The 9,764-nt window shown below is 33.9% G+C and overlaps 1 pseudogene; it reads left to right on the forward strand.

Annotated features, from left to right (window-relative positions):
- Positions 1–2,335: 2,335 nt before the first annotated feature.
- Positions 2,336–7,116, forward strand: LOC133186495 (uncharacterized; annotated as a pseudogene).
- The last annotated feature ends 2,648 nt before the right edge of the window (positions 7,117–9,764 follow it).

Genomic DNA, 9,764 nt, shown 5'->3' on the forward strand with positions numbered 1-9,764 from the left:
ACAAATGTTGACTGACGTTTTTTATTCAAATCTTTGGGCCAATATTTTCACACTGAAATGTCTACGGATGTTTTCGTTCGCCCGATCATGACAAGGAACACATAATGGATGTGACCGGTTGACAGGGGATGCTTACTCCTCCATGGCACTTGTTCTTTCCTCTGATGATTTTAGAGGTCCGTGTTTGCTCTGTTCCCAATATGCATTAATCCAGTGTACTTAGATCTTGATATCTATTCGTTATCTTCAAATTTCATGAATGTAAATTTCAATTTTCTTTTAGATAATACAAGTAAATAATTTATATAAACATCTTCATTTCTTTAGGTATCCATATATGACTTCGTTTAGTACATGATTCACTACTATGTCTTGTTAACCCATGAAGCCTTTAAGGACTTTCATTTCAAATAAATATCTACCAATTCTATTCCCCCATCTTCTTGTTTGCCTTTCTCTTAATTCTGTCACATTTATCCCATATGAAATCAAAAATACTATTCGTCAACTTTTTCATTATCTTTGACCTTGACATTGATCTATTGCAACATTCAAATTTGCTTAGCATACAGTATACATTATGAATTATGACAAACCATGTATTATGATTCTAAATATTCAGCATATATATTGCAAACCTCCATGCATTCATGTTTATCCTCTCCACCTCCATCACACATATTACTTAGTGCTATATGGATCTTGCAGTAGTTTTAGATCGTATTAGTAATGCTACTGGTCTGACGTTAATATTTTGATATTACTTTAATTTTTTAATAACCATCTCTCTCTCTCTCTCTCTCTCTCTCTCTCTCTCTCTCTCTCTGTAAATTGTTTTTACATGAATAAAAAGTATTAATTTCTTAATATTAAATATTTTCTATATAAAATTTCAGAGCCTCTAAAAATGCCATTAATTTGCGTTACATGACCTGCATTTAAAAGTAAGAAAACTGGAAGGAAAATCCTCCATGGCACCTGATCCCACCTCTAAATTTTGAAGTCTGTGTTTGCTCTGCTCCAAATTTTTATCGTTTCAATGGACTTTTGAGATTGAATACTGTTCATTATCTTCATATTTCATATTAAAGAAAACTATACGGAATAAAGCTGAAAAAAAAAACAAATAATAAATAGAGGATATGCAATGCTTCGCAATCGTGAAAATATAAAAAAAATCCTGTCCCACAAGTGAAATAAATTCCATATTCATCTACAAAACATAAAATTTTCTGTTTATTACATTTTCTTTGATTTTCCCTTTGACTCTGTCTTTTCTCAGTGTCATAGGCTGTGACGTCATAATAGAGCGGTTGAGAGGTCATAGCTAAGCGATTGCGAGATTGATTGATTGATTGTATGTTGTTTTACGTCCCATTCGAGAATTTTTCACTCATATAGAGACGTCACCATATACAAGTGAAGGGCTTCAGATTTTGACTTTACGCGGCACTCAGGGCAATTGAGCAATGAGGGATCTTTATCGTGCCAACGCGTGACACGGGGCCTCGGTTGTTAAGGTCTCCTACGAAGGACCCGCAACTTTCACTTCAAAGTGCCGAGCGCATGGCGAAGGAACAGTTGCTACCCAAATTTTTATCGACTTAGGTCAGTCGCGGCCGACATTCGAACTCACGATCTCCCGATCACGGAGCGAGCGCTCTACCGACTGAGCTACCGTGAACAATTTGCGAGATTAAAAAACGTTGTAAAATGGATTGTTTTTGATGTTTTAGAATCTGTCAGGATGGTTCATTTACTCTATCTTATAACAGGCCAGGGAGTTTTTTTAAAACACTCTTCGTGATGGGAAGGAAAATCGAGAGTTTTGCCGCACTTCTGATATTCTCACACTGTGAGATTACCATTTTGATACTATTTCACACTGTGTCAGAATATCACTTTTATTCAATAAATAAATTACAGTACTTCACTGTTGAAAATGTAATAAATACGATTATTTAATTTTGCATAAAGAAAACTACAAACTATAAAAGCTAAGAATATAATTTGTTGTTCCACCCTAATTAGAAGTGTTTATTTTCTATTCTCTCCGAAATACTTTTGTCATTGATAAAGTTTAAACCTGATATAAAACCTGAAGCTTTTTAAAAATTTATATCGTGAATGTTTTATAATTGTTTTCAATATCTTTTCAGGATGTGACATCACGATCCAGTATATAAGACATGACATTAATTTTAGCACAATTACTTGGTGCTTCCAATATCAGAAGGTTAATGACTATACACATCCATCCCACCCTCACCCCCAGATATAAAAAATGAAACATAAATACCTTATTTCTTTTATTTGTACATTGATATTTTTAACAATGATTGAACTGCTTACAAAATTCTTTGTAGAACGTCTTGCATTCTGTGATAAGTTGCCTCCTGTATGTTATGAACTGGAATTTGTTTTAGAGAAGTTTGATACGACAAAAGAGCCCCCTGGTGGTCCCCACATATCTGTTGACAAATACCAAGAATTTGCCATGAAATGTCTCTTAATGGTTTAGTTATATAGCATCCGTTATCATGGTGAAGGAGGATATAAAGTTCATTCAGGGCATCTTGTTGTTGATGTGGATAATCACGATAACAAAACACTAATAGCATGAGTGTCATGACATATGGAGGTACAACAAGCAATGGACGTTTCGACACTCTGTATTCCAACTCTAATTCTTTTATTATAAACATATTTAATCGAGTATTCCTAGCTACAGTTTTTCTCATTTTTTCACTCACTGTCATTCCTCCCACTTCCTGAAGATATCTCTCCCCATCTATAATAGGACCATACATGATATAAGGCTGCACAATACTTGTCTTTATCATCCTCAAATATTTTATTGCCTCCACACGTTTACCGATTGAGTACAGGAGTAGAACCAAATAAATCCTATCAGAAATAAATCCCATTTCCGCACTTATTTTTAAGATATTCAAACAAGCATACACAATTCTTAATCTGCGTTTGTTACTCAAGTTCATGGATATATTATGTAAATGATAAGCAGTAGATATTAAAAGTGATGATATGAATTTCTTTAGAGCAGCGCGTTGCCATGAACTGATACGTGGGGCGTGTAAGTGCCTAATTGCACACTGTAGAATTGTTTCAATAGAAAACGTCCCAAAGGTGCTTAAGTTATCAATTTCATTGAAAAGAGTACGATCGATGCTTAACTCAGGTACTATCTCTGACTCGGCAGTGCTTAATACATATTGCCTGTTGCAAATTGCTAGGATTAGGTAATGTCTGATCGACTGGCAATGTAATAAGCATGCAATTCCTTGATTGTACATAACAAAAAGTCTTTCTAACAATACCTGCCTTGAATGTCCAAATACTTTACACATGAATATGTTGTTTTCAGTGATAAAAAAGTTTTGAAGTCGCCCATGATGCACACATGACAATAAAAACTTGAAACACAACCAAAATCCTGACAAAAGAGTAGATGGATTCCATTCTTTTACAAAATTATTTTGAATAACCCAGAATAAAACTGTTTTCATAAAATAGGAACACAGGAGAGGCTGTCCATTTGCATCTTCTACTCTCAGTGCCCATTTTAGAAATAATTTCAGCAATCCATAACACAAGAACTGTGTGTGATTCATACAGTATACAAGTTTCTGCTCAGCTACAGAGAATGAAATTCTCCATTCAGAATTTTCCTGTGGTGATCCTTTAAAGCCTCTAGGTACAACATGACAACCTGAGTTGATGATTTCGCTTAAAACATGATTCGGTGGCCACCCTTTAGACCGACATCTCAAAGTAAAAGAATTGGCAATGGATGGCCAGAATTTACTAGCAAAACAAATTGCACAGTCATAATCAAGATCAACTTTCCTTCCACTTGCACAAGGTCCATGTTGCGTACAATCTTTTCCTACCAAAGGGACTGTATTTTCTTTGATACAAAGTATGGAACACTGTATATATAGCTCATGTGAATAGAAATTATTGCACGGTTCTTCCTGTTCGTTGAAAATCCACAACTCACTCTGAAATACGCCATGGAGATTAAACCCACAACTCACTCTGAAATACGACATAGAAATTAAACGAACAACTCACTCTAAAATACCGCCATGGAAATTAAACCAACAATTCACTCTGAAATTCACCATGGAAATTAAACCCACAACTCACTCTGATATACGCCATGGAAATTAATCCCACAACTCACTATGAAATACGCCATGGAAATCAAACCCACAACTCACTCTAAAGTACCGCCATGGACATTAATTAAGCACGTAAAAGATACATCCTTAACTTAACAAATCAGAAATGTTCTTGTTTTCAATCAGAAATTAGCAAAAATAAAACATTCTAAATATTCTGCATTCGAGATTTACACAGATGGTTCAAAGACAAAAATAAAGTTGTTGCTGCTGTATAAGTAAAAAGTTTTCTATTCATGGCTTCCAAACAACAAACAACAATTTTAAAGTCAAACTAAAAGCCATCGAATATATGAAAACTTGTAGTGACAAATTTTTACAATATTTTCAGACTTGCTCTCCTGCTAACAATTCATACACAATATGAACTCTGATCAGCCATACATAATCAAGCTTAATCACTCAACTAGGTAAAGTAGCTTTCTTTTGCAGGATTCCAAATCATATTGTTATCCCTGGCGACACAAAGCCTGATAGTGCTGCGAAAATTACACTTCATTATGAAGTTGTACCCTTCGAATTCCTACCACTGCCTACAAATATTTCATAAAACTACATAAATTCTCTTTGGCAAGTATTTTTAAAGGGGGGGGGGGGGGGGGAGGTGGTTCCTGATAGAAATAAAGTACAAAGTTCAAAAATTATCTGACTTAGGCTTTAATCGTCAGGACTACCTTAACATTTCAAAAATACATATCGGCCATTCAAAATTATCTCATTCAAGACTACTTTGCGGAGAACTTCAGCCGAAATGCACATCTTGTAACTATATATTTACTGTATATCATATTCTTTTAGAATGTCAAAAAATGTTAATGAGCTCTTTGTACGTACATATGATCCTGAAACGATAATTTATTACCTTTGTATTTATATCTATCGGGAACCACCCCCCCCCCCCCCCCGAAAAAAAAATTGCCATAGAGAATATATGTAGTTTGACGAAATATTTTTAAAGCAGTGTCAAGAATTTGAAAGGTACAACTTCATACTGAAATGCAATTTTTGCAGCACCGTCAGCCTTAGTTTCGCTAGAGATATAATAATATGATTGGGAAATCCAGCAAAAGAAAGCTATTTTACCTTGCTGAGTGAATGATGAAGCTGGATTATGTTTGGCTGATCAGAGTTCATATTGTGTATGAATTGTTAGCAGGAGAGCGAGTCTGAAAATATTGTAAAAGTTTTTCACTACAAGTTTTCATATATTCAAATGCAAGTTATACGGCTTTTATTTTGATTTTAAAATTTTGTTTGTTGTTTGGAAGCCGTGCAGATAAAATCTTTTTTTTTTTTACCAATACAGCAAAACTTAATTTTTGCCTTTGAACCATCTGTATAAATCTCGATTGCAGAATATTTAGAATAATACGTTTTTCCCAATTGAGAGCCTCGGTCTCAAATGAGATGAAGTTCGAGGTCACGTAATCATAGAAGTTTGTGTCTTTTCATAGTTCAGACGCGAGTTATGTTAGGTCTTTCTTTTCGGATTTTATCAATTAAATTTTTCACTGGTTTTGTAATCGGTGGAATTTAGCAATATTGCTATTAAGAACAGATGTTCTGTTGCGCTTTTTCCCATGTGGGAATATTATATCGTTGCACATTTTGTTCAACACGTGTTCATCACAATGTGCAGTACTTGTTTCAGTGACGTCACTCATGCAGTGACTGTTAACGCCTTGCGCCATTTGCTTTTAAATGCCATGTGGTGTGGAGTTAGCATTTAAAAGAATCAGATTTTTTTGTTTTTCGTCATGGCTAATGAGCCGTAGGACTTCGTAGATCAAGTTGACGAGGATGCTGCTCGTAATGAACACAAGATGCAATCGAAGTCGAATTCTTCGACACCAGTTGCCATGCAGAGTAATATTTCTATGAATGGTGTGTTTGACATGTTTATGGGTAACTTTTCAGATATGTCAAAGACTATGTCATCAGTTCAAAAAGAACTTACTGCTTTGAAATCTGATCAGTGGATACAAATCCGGACTTTTCGAGGAAACGCGGACTGAACAAGAGTAGTTCGCCACCTCCTCGCAAGAAAACAGAACTGTCTAAAGTTTGTAATCGTCCTTCTCACGAACTTAGCGATGATGAATCTGATGAAGAGAATTCAGATAAATCGGATGCCGATGAAGCACTCAAATCCATTATTGAGGGAGACGATAGTATTCATGGTTCATCAGATGATGATGAAGTCTCTGCTCTTAATGAACTGTCAGAATTTTTCGGTGATGAAGACAAGACAAGCAAGCCGTTAAGTTCTGAACTGGCAAAGATAATGGAGAGAATGTTCATGACAAAAACTAACTCGGAGAAAATTAAATAAATCTCCAACAAGTATGATAGGCCAAAAAACATTAACAATGTTTCTGCACCAAAAGTCAACAAAGTCATATGGGAAAACATGTTATCCAAAAACAGAGAAAGTGACATTAAATTACAGACTACCTAGAATCTTATAGGAAAAGCCATAATTCCGACATTGAGACTGTTTGATATGCTCATTAATTGCAACTTGAAAAAAGGGTTGGTTGATGTGAAGAAGGCAAAACAGCTGTGTAGTGACATCTTGAAGTTTCAGAAATGTGTTTTCCATAACTTATCTTACAAGAGGCGGGAACAAATTATCCAGCCTGAGAAAAACAAACAGTTTGTTAGTTTATGTTCCGCAGAGAGCTCATCAGAAAATTTCTTTGGAGACGACTTGGACAGTCAAGTGAAGAATGTCCTAGAGGCAAAGAAACTTGCGCAAAAGATATCGAACAAAGATTATGGTGGGAAATACAGAATCCCCAAACTCTCCCAAAGCTACGGGAAGAAGCCAATGCATGGGACCGGAAAGAGCAATTTTTTGGCCAAACAGTTCAGTTTCAACAAGAAAAAGAAGGGGGAGTCAAATCAGTAGTAACACATGATGTTAATATGTCTAACATTTGTACAAATGTAAATCAATTTGTATTGAAGAACACACCTGAAAATTTTACTGCAGGCAAAATCATTTTTTTTTACATACATGTAGTTGGTGTAGATTGACTCATTATAGTTGGATTCTTGGTGTTGTTAAAGGTTACAGGATAGAATTCAAATATGAATCTTTTCAATTTCACGATCTGACTTGGAGAAAAAATTCAAACATTTGTTTGGGACTTATTTAGGATGTTAATAATGGCTTTTGTGATGTATTTATTATTGGGTCATCAACTCTGAAGTCTCATTTGAGACTGAGATTGAGTCTCTCAATGGGGAAAAATTATGAAGTTAAACGAGACTTACCTGAAAGGTGAAGTTTGACTGTAATTTTTCCTCCATTGAGAGACGTAGGGATCAAATGCCCAGCCCTAAAAAATTTTCTTCCAAGCCCCACCCTATTATTGTGTTAACTAGTGCCCCAATATTTATTAATACTCCTCCGAATTATGATAACGTGACTTTGAACTTCATCTCATTTGACCTCTACGTCTCTCAATGGAGGAAAAATTACAGTCAAAGTTCCTATTTTATGAAAACAGTTTTATTCTTGGTTATTCAAAATAATTTTGTAAAAGAATGGAATCCATCTACTCTTTTTTCAGGATTTTGCTTGTGTTTCAAGCTTTTATTGTCATGTCTGCATCATGGTCAACTTCAAAACTTTTTTATCACTGAAAACAACATATTCATGTGTAAAATATTTGGACATCCAAGACAGGTATTGCTAGAACGTCTTTTCGTTATGTACATTCAAGGGATCGCATACTTATTACATTATCAGTCGATCAGACATTACCTAATCCTAGCAATTTGCAACAGGCAATATGTATTAAGCACTGCCGAATCAGAGATAGTAGCTGATTTAAGCATCCATCGTACTCTTTTCAATGAAATTGATAACTTATGCACCTTTGGGATGTTTTCTTTTCATATCATTCTGCAGTGTGCAATCAGGCACTTATACACATATATAAGTCCATGGCAACGCGCTGCTGCTCAACATCAAGGAGTCCTAAATGAACTTTATATTCTCCTTCACTATGACAATGAACGTTATATAACTAAACCATTAAGAGACATTTCATGGCAAATTCTTGGTATTTGTCAACAGATATGTGGGGACCACCAGGGGGCTCTTTTGTCGTATCAAACTTCTCTAATACAAATTCCAGTTCATAACATACAGGAGGCAACTTATCACAGAATACAAGACGTACTAGACAGAATTTTGTAAGAAAGCAAATCATTGTTGAAAATGTTAATGTACAAGTACAAGACGTCCTTGTGTTTCATTTTTAATTGGGGGTGGGGTGGGGGTTATACTAAACTAGTATGTTTGTTTGTTTTAATCATTAACCTCCAGATATTGGAAGCAGCAAGTAATTGTGCTAAAAATATGTCAATGTCTTATATACTGGATCGTGATGTTACATCCTATTTTACCCTTTACATTATCAAAATATTTTGACAATTTTAAAACATTCACGATATAGATTTTTAAAAAGCTGCAGATTTTATATAAGGTTTAAAGTATATCAATGACAAAAATATTTCTGAGAGATTTTGAACACTTCTTATTAGAGTAGAACAACAGATTATATTTTTAGCTTTTACAGTTTGTATTTATCTTAATGCGAAATTGAATAATCTATTTAGTTGTATTTTTTTTTTCAGTTTTATTCCGTGTAGTTTTCTTAATTATTAGTGCCGTATTTTTTCTTCAAGTTTTCTTACTTTTAAATGAAGGTCATGTAACGCAAAATTATGGCATTTTTAAAAACTTTGAAATTTTCAAATATATTAAGAAATTATTAAGAAGATGGACGCATTTACACAGGAAAAATGTCCACATGTGTTAAACATATGTTTGGTTTCACATGTGTTCAACACATGTTTTATACATGTAATACACGTGTGTAAATATACACATGTAAAATATGTGTTTCATTTATATGTAAAACATATATAATATACATGTGTAATACACCTGTGAGAAAATATATATGTTGAACACATGTTCTTCACCACATATGTATAACATATATTTTATATATGTTATACATGTGTGCAAAAATACAGATGAATTATACATGTTTGATTATATGAAATATATGTGTATTCATGTACACATGTAATACACATGTTAAGTTATATCCATGTTTAATATATGTTGAATATTCCAGGTATATTAAGCAATTGATTTCTTTCTCTTTTTTTTTTTGGTTGTAATTTCTAAATAATTAAGATATTAATGCAAATTTCAAATGAACATATTCCAATGAAAAATAGAATACCAGTACTACTTTTTCTTTCTTTGAATGATTCTCCTTTTACATTATGAAAAGAAAACGAAAACACTTGTCAAAGTATATATACTTATATTTGACTTTCAATGTTATATAATTATATGCTCCAGTGTTCATAAAGAATAAATTCAAAAAGTAATCAAGAATATAGCCTTTACAAATATGATTCACATATATACTTTGAAACATCAAAACATTCAAATAAGAATAGGAAACATGATAGAAGCATGTCAAGACCCCAAAGGGAACAATCAGATCAAACACTCGGACTTAAATT

Source organism: Saccostrea echinata, unplaced genomic scaffold (genome assembly GCF_033153115.1).
Source record: "Saccostrea echinata isolate AGI-Se365-2 ecotype Australia unplaced genomic scaffold, CSIRO_AGI_Sech_v1 ptg000014l, whole genome shotgun sequence".
Classification (NCBI taxonomy): domain Eukaryota; kingdom Metazoa; phylum Mollusca; class Bivalvia; order Ostreida; family Ostreidae; genus Saccostrea; species Saccostrea echinata.